Raw genomic sequence first — 11,145 nt, 5'->3', positions numbered from 1 at the left:
GGTCCTACGCGAGTCCCGACATATCCAAAATACATATTCCCAAAATTAGGGTTTTCTAAACCCTAATTAGGGTTTCCAACCAAATCAAAAACCAATTAATCCACTAGTTCAATTTTTACATTAATTAAAGTCTCATCTAGTCGGGTACCACCCACTACCACCTCGGGCAGTGGTGGTTCACGGAGGCAGTCGCCACCTCACGGTGGTGGTGGTCATGTTCTTAGGCCAACACAACACCAAAAGCACTCCAAACATCAATCCAAACGCACCCGAAAGTCCACAACCACCCAGAACAACGACAGTAGGTGGCGGTGATGAGTTCTATTCATTTTTTCCTGTCCAAGAATGTCCATACAACATTAAACTCATGAATTAGGCTCACACACACCAAATCACACACACAACCACCCTCCCATGGTGGTTACTGGCGGCAAAAGAAATGGCAGCCACCACCTCACGGTGGTGGTGATTGCTTTCCGACAAAAAAAAATCATTCACCCAACCCCATTTGTTCATGATGCGAAACCACAGCTTTCCAACCACCTGCTAGGTGGCTGAGGACGCTGAAATGAGCAAAACGACAACCATAGGGCTGCTGGCTATAGCAACCGACGTGCACCACATCGTCTCACCGGAAATAGCGAAGGAGAGGAGAAGGAGATGTGGCAGATGTCTTATCGGCACTTTCTTCATATCTCGCAAACCACAGGCGACAAACACAACGTGACCCACCATCCTCGCGTATCTTCTGTTGCTCATGGCGTTTTCGGCGGTCGGGGTTGTTGCAGCGACGATCAACTGCGAGGTTGCAGACGGAAAAAGGTGGCGGTCGGACTCGACACCGGCGGCGACGGCTGGGATAGCTTCTTATGGTGGCGGCTAGAAAAAGATTAGGTTTAGAGTTTGCCCAATGAAACAGTGACCACCGGGAATGGAAGGCACGGGTTTAAGTCCCGTGACTCCATTCAAACTATTATCGGATTTGCTAATTCTGGTCGCTCCCTTTCACAATCTTCTCAACTAAAATCTAAAATTTAAGATTTAGCCCCTGCCTTTTGAAATCTATTTCAAATCAATTCCAATACTTACCAAACACACCCTAACTTCTCAAAATCTTTACAACATACATCCTGGAATTACACTTTGACCCCCGAAAGTCTAAAATATATCATTTGGCTCCCTGAAACCAACTCTCCACTAAATATTATTGGTTTTAGTGCCATTATAAAATAATATAAGTTATAAATTTATATTTTGCGGCTCCGGGATTATTATTTATTTTAATTAATTTAAACATAATGTTACACAATACTTTTGAAAAACGTTCCATAATGACTATGTATATGAGTTTTTTGTGAGTTCAAGTTTCTAGTGGAGGGCAATGGCAGCGTATCGATGAATGTATGTAGTATCTTGCTCTATATTACACACGCTTTGGTGTAGATATAACCAGTGATACCAACTTCGTTGGGTTAGTTACGTTGGTTGCTCCTAAGTCCATGTTACATACAAATCAAATTTGTCTATCTTTTCAATGTCCAGGATCAAATATAGTTATGCAGATTCTTGACGATAGCGATGTTAGATATTTTTCTTATTTTTGTTACTACTATGCCTCCCGACACAGTATACTTATTTGTTGTTAGTAATGTTATGGATAGTGGTACTAATTGATTTACCGGGAAAAAACGATTTGAAAATGGTTCTTCCGGTGCTGGAAGTAACCAAATTGTAACTTATTACCTACAACAATCAACCATGTTTCTTTCTTACATGGACCCTATACATGGGGGTGATTATAGTTCTAAAGGTAAGGTTGTTGTTCAGGATGACGTTAATGATGATGTTGATGAATCTACAAATGATGAGGCAAACCTAATGATGTTTGTTGATGATGGTATTATTGTTCCACAAGGAGAGCCAGTGGAACATTTTTAGAGTTACACTGAATTTGATAGGGATGATCATGAAGATGAAAAAGAGGAAACTGATCCCTTACCACAACCCCGAAAAGCACAACAGGAAAATTTTCCTTATTATTTTTCTAATTCTGAAGAAACACAACCCACCCATTGGGGTATGCTTGATCCTTTACCACTGCCCGAATTAGCTCAAAAAAATCGTAAAGGGGCCATAACACACAACTATTGTAACACTCAATTTTGGATTTGCTATGTTGCTCGGGGATGTGGCCTAGTCATCGGTAGTCATGAGGCTTAGGGCTTTGAGAAAGTAAGGATTTGGCCATTTCGGATGAAGTTGCCATGGTATAAGTGATCCAAGTATTCGATCGTGTCTTCGGAAGCCAAGGGTATGATTGTAATTTGATATCTTGATCTTTTATGGGGTTTGGTTTTTTTCGGGAGGTTTTAAGGTTTGGGTGTGTTGTTAGGAGCGTAGGGATTCTCGCCACCTTTTCGTGGGTATAAGATTTGTTGGAAACAGACTTAGGATGAGGGAGTTATGGTATTCTGAAGTTATTAGCAGAATTGGCCCCTAGATGGAAAAGCTTGCTCTTCGGTCCCATGCATGCAAGGCGGCATGCACGTGTTTGGATGGGTACGCCCAATGTAAGTTGGGTTACGCCCAACGTATTAGGAAAAATGGACGCAGGTGATCTTTGGGTACGCCGAGCGTACCAAGGGGTACGCGGGGCGTACTTCCTTCAGCCATGAAACCCTAAATTGTGACCCTTGACCCTATTTAAACCTCATTTCTTTCGTGACCCTCATCTTGTACACCCCTCAGCCTCCTAAACCCTAGAAGTTGGCCCTTAGCCATATATTGGAGCATTTAAGTCATTGTGAAGGATTGTTGGGATATTTTGTACACTTTGGAGAGCTTAGAGTTTGTTGAAGAATCACCACCTGGAGAGGAGCTTGTAGATCCAGAGGTTTTCCATCTTTTTCAATCCATTGGAGGTAAAAAGATTTGATCTTGCCTTCACATTTCATAGATCTACTTTGGGTTGATTTTTGGCTATTCCAGTCCCTGTTGCTGGGTCTTGGTGAGCTAATAAGGTTATTTTAGGAGCTCAATCTAGTAGACATGGACCTTTTAAGGGTCCCTCATTCATAAAGGTGCAAGCTTTATGGAGTTTTTTAAGTTCAACCATGAGATAAGACCATCCATTAAGCTCTTTTGAGCTCTAGAGTCCCATTAAGCTATGAATGCAAGTAAATTTGCCAACTTTACTTGAAAAGTCATCCATAGGAATCAGATTGGAGAGTTTGAGAAAGGGCTAAAGTGATTTTTATTAGAGAAGTTTGGAGTCCAAGGGATTACACTGGGCGCACCCACCTGGTACGCTGCGCGTACTGGCCCCAAAGGGTGTACGCTTGGCGTACCAGATGAGTACGCAGGGCGTACTCGGTCTGGTTGATTCATCTTGTTTTGTTGACTTTTTGGGCTTTGGACCTTGGACCAGGAGTTGTCTAGGGTTGACCATTCATTATTTCAGGCCTTTTTGGATATTGGGCCTTCTCGAGATAGTTTAATGATAGATTTGGTCCTAATCAAGGTAATTGGGCCTTGTGGTGCCATTTTGGGTTCGGGTTATCTTATGGGCTAGGATTGCATGGGGTTTTGTTGGGCTAGCTATGATTATGTGTTTTGGTTCAGAAAAAGTAAATGGGCTTTAGGGAAAGGCCTATGTAAGGGTTTGGGCCCAATTTGGAAAATTGGGCCATTAGTGGACTTTTATTGATTTTGTGGTTTTGGATCTTATTGGTTTTGGGTTTGGGCCTTAGTTGTGAGTCTTGTTGGGCCAAGGGTAAAATGGTCATTTTACCCCAAGTTTGGAGGCTCTCGGGAAGCTCTTTCTTTTATACCAGAAGGAAGATGGTCGAGGAGATGAGTAGCTAGAAAGCTCCTTTGGGAGAGCAAGGTATCCAAAAGTCTATTAAAAGTACATCACTATTAAGTCGACTACAATAGTATCACGAGCATGTAACTACATCCCGGAACCAAGGAGAAGAATACTTTGTAGTAGCAGCAGTAGTAGTGGCCGAGCATCAGTCATCAAGTGAATCAGTAGATGCCCGCGCACGTGAGCAACAATCACTCCATTGTAGGAAGACAAAACTAGCATATGTCACAAAATGACTTAACTAATGGCCATATTTCCCTCTCCTCATTAAAAACTACATCTATATAGCTCCTCTCTTCACCATCTTTTGGTCAAAAAGAGTAAGAGTATTAAATCCCAAAAGTCCTACGAGTTAGGCATGTTGGTGATGAACTAGTTCTCGTTCACCCTGGGTGGAATGAGTCAAGCTAGGAGAGGGCTCGTAATGATCTTATCAAATATCACAAGGTGCTGAAGTGGCCGGATAGGGGGGTCTATAGGTTTTGTGAAAGGGATGCTCTTATCATGTTATTACTGAAAATAAAAAACGAATTCCTCTATTTGATGTCGATTCAAGCTCTCCTCTTCCACGTTGCTGGAAAGGGCTTAGTCGCCTTTGGACAAGGACCCTTGAACCATTTACCTGGCCTCTCTATCTAGCTTTTCTCCTTCAACGGCTCTAAGAAATAATGGTCTCGAACATAGGGAAATTCAGATGAAAGCTCCGATCATTATGGATCATGGTTTGAAACCTAATTGCTAAATATTTTGGTATTGATAGCTCAGGGAGTCATCTGGGCAACAACTAGGGAATTCTTTCGGTGTGCTTCAGCACTCGTGGTGAGTCTTCCTTCAGAGAATATGTGGGTCAAAGGCACCAAGGCCGGCCCATGAACTATGTTATAGTATGATGATTGTCTTTGTGATAATTGTCATTTGTGTATGTATTGCATGATGCTTTCTGTGTGATGTTATGTGGTAGTGGTAGGGTGAAATGGACCCAATATCTAGTCGATATGGACCGAAGGAGTAGGTTGAGCACCCATATATGCTCAACAATATTTGGTTGAGATAGACCGAAGGGGTAGGTTGAGCACCCTGATATGCTCGACAGTATCCGGTTGGAAATAGACCGAAGGGGTAGGCCAGCACCCGGATATGTTTGGCAGTATGTTTGTTATGTATGGTATGTGGTATTTGGGGAACTCACTAAGCTTTATGCTTACAGTTTTCAGTTTTTATTTCAGGTACTCTAGTTTTCAAATAAAAGAGCTCGGGACGATCCCAACGCATACATCTGTGTTTTCCTCAATATGTAATCTTTGGGGTCGGACTCTGATAATTTTTTTATTCGAAATGCTTTTCAATGTTTTGAACAAATATACAATAGTGTTTTGATTATGATAAAAATGAGATTTTTGTTGGATTAGTGTCTAAGTCCATAACTATTTTGGTATGTACTTGACCCGATGGTGCATGGTCCTTTTAGGTTGCCTTCACCAAAGCAACTTGATTGGAGAAATAAATAAAGAGAGAGAGGTTATTATGATTTATTAATATGTTATAAGGATAATATATTAAAGGAGAAATCATATTTGTTTAATTAATATTGGTCAATAATTAATTAAGAATTAATTTTGTGATCAAGTGTAATTAATTAAACTAGAGGGGCTGAATTGTAATTATGTGATAGTTACAAAATAAGGTAAGGATTATCTTATATATATATGGTGAACGAATTTGAGGTGTAAATCCCTTAGAATTTGACTAGTATAAGAATTTCTAGGACTTATCTTATGGTTGCTTGGTGGACAAGCAACTAGATAAGGATAAGGACTAAAACCCTAATCTTTACACCTATATAAACCCCCTAAGGCTTATGAATTCGGCCAACCCTTCCCAAGAGGTCCTAAGGACGAATTCCTACCTCCCTCCTCTCTCTTTATACCTTCTCCACTTGCTTATGGTGTTTGTAAGCCATTAGAGGAGTGACACTTGTGACTCTCTGCTTTCCAAGGTCAATTCAAGGAGGAATTGGATTGTTATTGCTATATGACAATCAAGGTATGTTCTTAAACCTAATTATATGTTAATATTGATTTCCATATGCTAGAATTAGGGTTCAAAGTCTTGGATTCAAAGTATGTACAATAGAGAAACCTAGATCCAAGCTTTAGGGTTTGTATGAGCACATAGGATGTCTTATGACCAAAACCCATCAATGGTATCAGAGCCATGATTGGTTTCTATTGTATTGATGCTTGATGTAACTAAAAATCGTGTTTTGGCCTCACTGTTCGACCTGACTCAGCGAGTCACTCTTGGACTCGGTGAGTCAGCCCTACTCGGCGAGTTCCAGAGGGTGACTCGGCGAGTCGGTGCGTCAGACAGTGCTTATCTCGGGATTTCTTGCTGTTTTTGCATTGGGATAATTACCTTATCATGTTAGATTAATATTAATCCGATTATATGATATATTTGACTATAATTTTAATCTAATTGAAGATATTTATCAATTAATAGGATAATTGTTTCCTTATAAGATAATTGATTAATTATTTTAAGTAAATTGATAACTTATTCTGCAAGAAATCATCAAATATGGATAATTATGTGATTAAATGTTAATTTAAATTATTTGTTATTTGATCATTGTTGCTGTGAAAAGTTTCATATTTGGCCCTTTAGGTTTTATAGTTTAAATTTGAACCCCAAAAGTTTTGTTGTTTTGAAATTTAAATAGTTGAAACCCTAATGTTTTGAAAAAGGTTTCAAAACTTGCCCTCAAGTTTTGGAATTTAAATTTTGATTAAATAGTTTAATTTTGATGCATATTTAAATTCTAAACCCTAATGTGTTGAAATGTTTCAAAACTTGCCCTCAAGTTTTGGAATTTAAAAGTTGATTAAAAGTTTAATTAGGAATGTTAAATTCTAAAACTCTAGTATAGTTTTGAAAAAGTTCAAATCACACCCTTATGGTTTTATTAACTAATTAAGGTGTTTAATTAAAGAGGTTTAATAAATCCATAAAATTTTAGGTTTACAATTTAATGGAATTAAAAGTATAATTGTTAAATTAGGCCACCTAGTATTTTGAAAGTATAAAATACACCCTATACTATATATAACATTAAAAGTCTAACATTATATATATGTATGAGTAAAAGTCAGTCTTACCATTAGTAGGCCTCATTCACGAAGCTAGTCTATAAGGGGTGTTTAAGGAAATTGCCTACAAAATGACGATTAAATGGGTATCCACTCTTACCCACCGCACTCTTGACTAGTGGAGGGTCGTTAGCCGAACGGGTAGGATAGGACGAAACCTTCCATTATAAGTATAATGAATTATAAAAGTAACTAAATGTTTTCAAAAATTCCCAATCTTAGTTACTTAGGCAAAAGTGAATTGATGCAATTCCATGAAATTACACTTTGTGCCCTTGCGAAGACGTTAGTGGAGCGTGTGTGGTTAACCGCCACACTAAATGGTTCTAAGCAATGGTAGCAAAGGGTGACTCAATGTTTGTCATAGTTCGGTGGAGCGTGTGTGGTTTACCGGCACATCAAACAGGTGACTGTAACATGTGAGGGCACCATGTAAGTTTGCATGGTTATTCACACCCGCTTTGTGATCCTCGGCATCCCAGTCAGAAACAAGAGGGGCATATCGAGATTTAAACATGCCATTGAAAGTTCAATGTATCTCAAAGGATCTTGGAGTTTTCATAGATTTAAAACTTAAATTTCTTTTTTCGTTTTTCATGGTGGAAATTAGTGAATCGTCATTCACTTACCTTCAAATGTTCTGCAATTTGGGTTACGACATCCCTCTCCCGAGTTGTAGAATATTGTGTTGGGTCCTAGCCTTAGTATCTCATTTGGGTGATTTACTAAGGATTCATTCTATCGACTAACTTGAATTCGTTTTCTCCCGTTTTGTAGATGTCAAAGTTCGACAACTGTGGTTTTCCCAAATCCCGTGGAACAAGCTTTCCACATGAAGATGGTATTCCACGATTCAATCGAGGAACAAGAAATCATACTTCACTTCCTCCTCCTCCTCCTATTGTTCTCCCCAACCCACAAGATCGAAGAATTGAAAGGTTCAATATCACTAAAGCCCTATTGGAAATGAAACATGAAGATGGTAAACCCGTGTGTGCCCACGTTCTAGGAATGAAATCACACATTGATAGGTTGATAATGTTGGGTGTGTCATTCCCAGATGAGTTGGCTGTGAATTGGGTTTTGCAGTCACTTCCTGAATCATATAATGAGTTCAAAAGAAAGTATTATATGATGGATCATGACGACAACCTCATTGACCTAACTTACATGCTCATTGCTGCTGAATCAGAAATGATTTGGCAAAGCAATGGAGCATATTTGTTGGGAAACTCAACCGACCATGCTTCCGAGGACGTTCTAGGAGAACCGACCTGCGTTTGCTGCCAAAAGAAAGGGCGTTGGATACAAGTCTGCCCAAAGAGCCTGAAGAGTCCAGAAGATGGGAGAGTCAAAGAGTATGACTGCGCTTCAAGTAAAATCCACTATCTAACTCCATTAAGTTCCTATTCATTAATTCTTAATACATAATGTAATAAGATTGCATTTGAATGTTTTACAGGATCGGTGAAAAGAAAGGAAGCTTGGTGAAAGAGCAAGATGAATCTAATCACAAGGAATGGATCTTGATCGCATGGACTTGAAGATTAGATTTTGAGCTTAGATAGTTATGATAGAGTTATTAGAAATTCTTCTTTTGAAATACATAGTTTTCAATGGATTTTGCATTGTAAGGATAAATGTTTTCCGCTGCTTTTATAAAATAAATTTTTGTTTGACTTATTTATTTATTTGTTTATTTCCTTGCAATAAAATCGTTATGAAAATTGGTGTTTGCATATTTCTACAACAAATGGATATGATTCTCATTTATGGTGTTTATGGAAAAGTCGAGAATTTACCAAATAGGGAGAGTTTCTCATCGCCCAAAGTTTCAATTGGACAGAAATTTGGAATCACGCAACTTGGTTGCTCGATGAATGAGAAATTTCATATTTGGAAATTAGACAAATTCATTGACAAAGTGTCAAGTGAAGGAATAAGAGATCGAGCACACAATGTTGCGTGATATTCGTCATGATTTACTAAAGGTTTAGTAAATATGATTATACTTACAAGATTAAGTGTAATTCCTAATTGATTAAAGGGTTTAGATCAATAGCAGAACGAATAAGAAGAATCAAGTAGGCAGAAAGATAAAAGTTTCTCCATTCTAAGAAGAAGGGAGAGTACCTTTTATGCTTTATGATAGGTCTTAATGATTAAGAACCATATCTCAATTGATCCTCTAAGTGAGTCTTGGTACAATTGTATGTCCAAGAAGAGGAATCAAGAATTGAAGAAATGGTTAAATCAATAAGTCAATCATACTTCGTCCAAATAACAAGTCTTAAGGTTAAGATAATGAGTGAAAAGTATTAAAGGTTTACAACATTCATCAAATGAGGAAAGTTGTGATGTATTGAATAAGACAAAGACCGACTAGGACCAATTTATGAAGTGGTTTTGATAAAAGCTACACTAACTCTTGAATATTTGTCAAGAAATGGTTTTTGACAAGAGAATCGTATATGTCAAGGAGTCAGTGGGAGTCTTAATGGTCTTGAAAGGTTTCAAGAACAAATCAAATAAACCTTATCGATCATCATTAGCACACGAGTTGAGGTTTACAACCTATCGTGTTGACATTATTTTGATTATGTGCTAATCCAATCGAGTTAATTATGCATGTGAGTTCTATGAGTACTCATTTTGAACGCATAAAAGGCAAAGCACCTTAATCAATGAAAGGTACATTGATAGGAAAGGGTGAGCTGCTTAACTACTTGGAAGACATGGTGGGCAGCTGTGCTACCATAAAGGCAAGAAATCGAGATCAAGAAAGTTCGATTCGTAAGAGTTTGAATTTGTCGTAAACTTTGGTTTTGACAAATTCACATGGATAGGAACAAATACACTGTTTAAATCTAAATGTCATAAGATTTCCTCCTTCATGAAAATGATTGTGAGGAAATGCTTTCACTAAGACCGATTTTAAGAAGATAGTGATTGTAAAATTGCATTCTCGAATTCGATTATGGTTACGGTATCCCTTTCCATAATTTGAATTGTAAGGTTTGGCAACTAGTCTTAATTGTTTAGACACACATATGAACTATCGAAGGCAAATGTGTATAAGTTCAAGATACCTTGATAAAAGATTATCAAAGCACTAAGTATTAGAAACATGAACTTAAGAAATTCAATAAGCATTGTTTTTCTGAAAGTTAAGATGTTTATGAATACATGTCGAAGCTAGTGGGAGCATAAGTGTTATGTTTTATAATAATCATCAAGATAGTGGGAGCATAAAAGTTATGATTATATGATTATTAAGGAAAGTGTTGCAAGGTTAGCAATATTAATTATAGAAAACAAGAGTCATACTTTGCAAAGTCGCAATAGTTGAAGAGTTGTTTTGCTATAATTAAGGGAGAGAATATTATGCTTCATTTCAAATCTAAAGGTTTAGGTTGAGAAATGTTAATAAAATTTAGTCAAAGGTACAAAGTGTGTTCTTAAAATTTCAATTATGATTACGGCATCCCTCTTCACAATTCGAATTTCGAGACCATAGCAAATAAAACATTATGCGTCGTGTCCCATACGCTTCGGGTATAGGATCGATTGCAAATGCTTTAATGTTTGACCATTCTAAAGTTTTCCAAATGTCTAGCGCATTTAGAGGGAAAAAGGACTAGAATCGGTTCTGACTAAAATAATTAAACAACTATCAAAGGACAATCCAAGTTCGACGAGGATTGGTCGCTTGTGAGTAGTTGGAAGTATAGTATTGGAAAATATGGAAATGTTTCCATATTGGATGGACCATATCAACATCATTACGAATAGATAAGATTGTATTAAGAATGAGTTGTCATATGGAACATATGGAAGTGTGTCCATATTGGGAATTGAATATTGAGAAATCTATGACTAGATTAGAAACTTCTATGCAAAAGGATGTTCAAAGAGAGTACTTTGAGTGAGAGACATCACATCTATGGAATTGTCTTGTAACAATCTCCGAAAGAAGACTTTGTAATATCATTGGCAATAGTCTTAGTGACTTTGGGGTAGTGATATTACGAAAGGATAGTTGCATAAGAATGTTAGAATCTAGCATATTCTATAAGTAGCAAGAATTTGATATTCTTCTACTTATGAAAAGGATTTGGAGTTGTGAAA

The sequence above is a fragment of the Lactuca serriola genome, chromosome 5, assembly GCF_051521515.1.
Source record: "Lactuca serriola cultivar US96UC23 chromosome 5, Lser_US96UC23_V15, whole genome shotgun sequence".
NCBI lineage: Eukaryota > Viridiplantae > Streptophyta > Magnoliopsida > Asterales > Asteraceae > Lactuca > Lactuca serriola.
The sequence above is the reverse complement of the archived record's forward strand: the minus strand, read 5'-3'. Positions refer to the sequence as shown.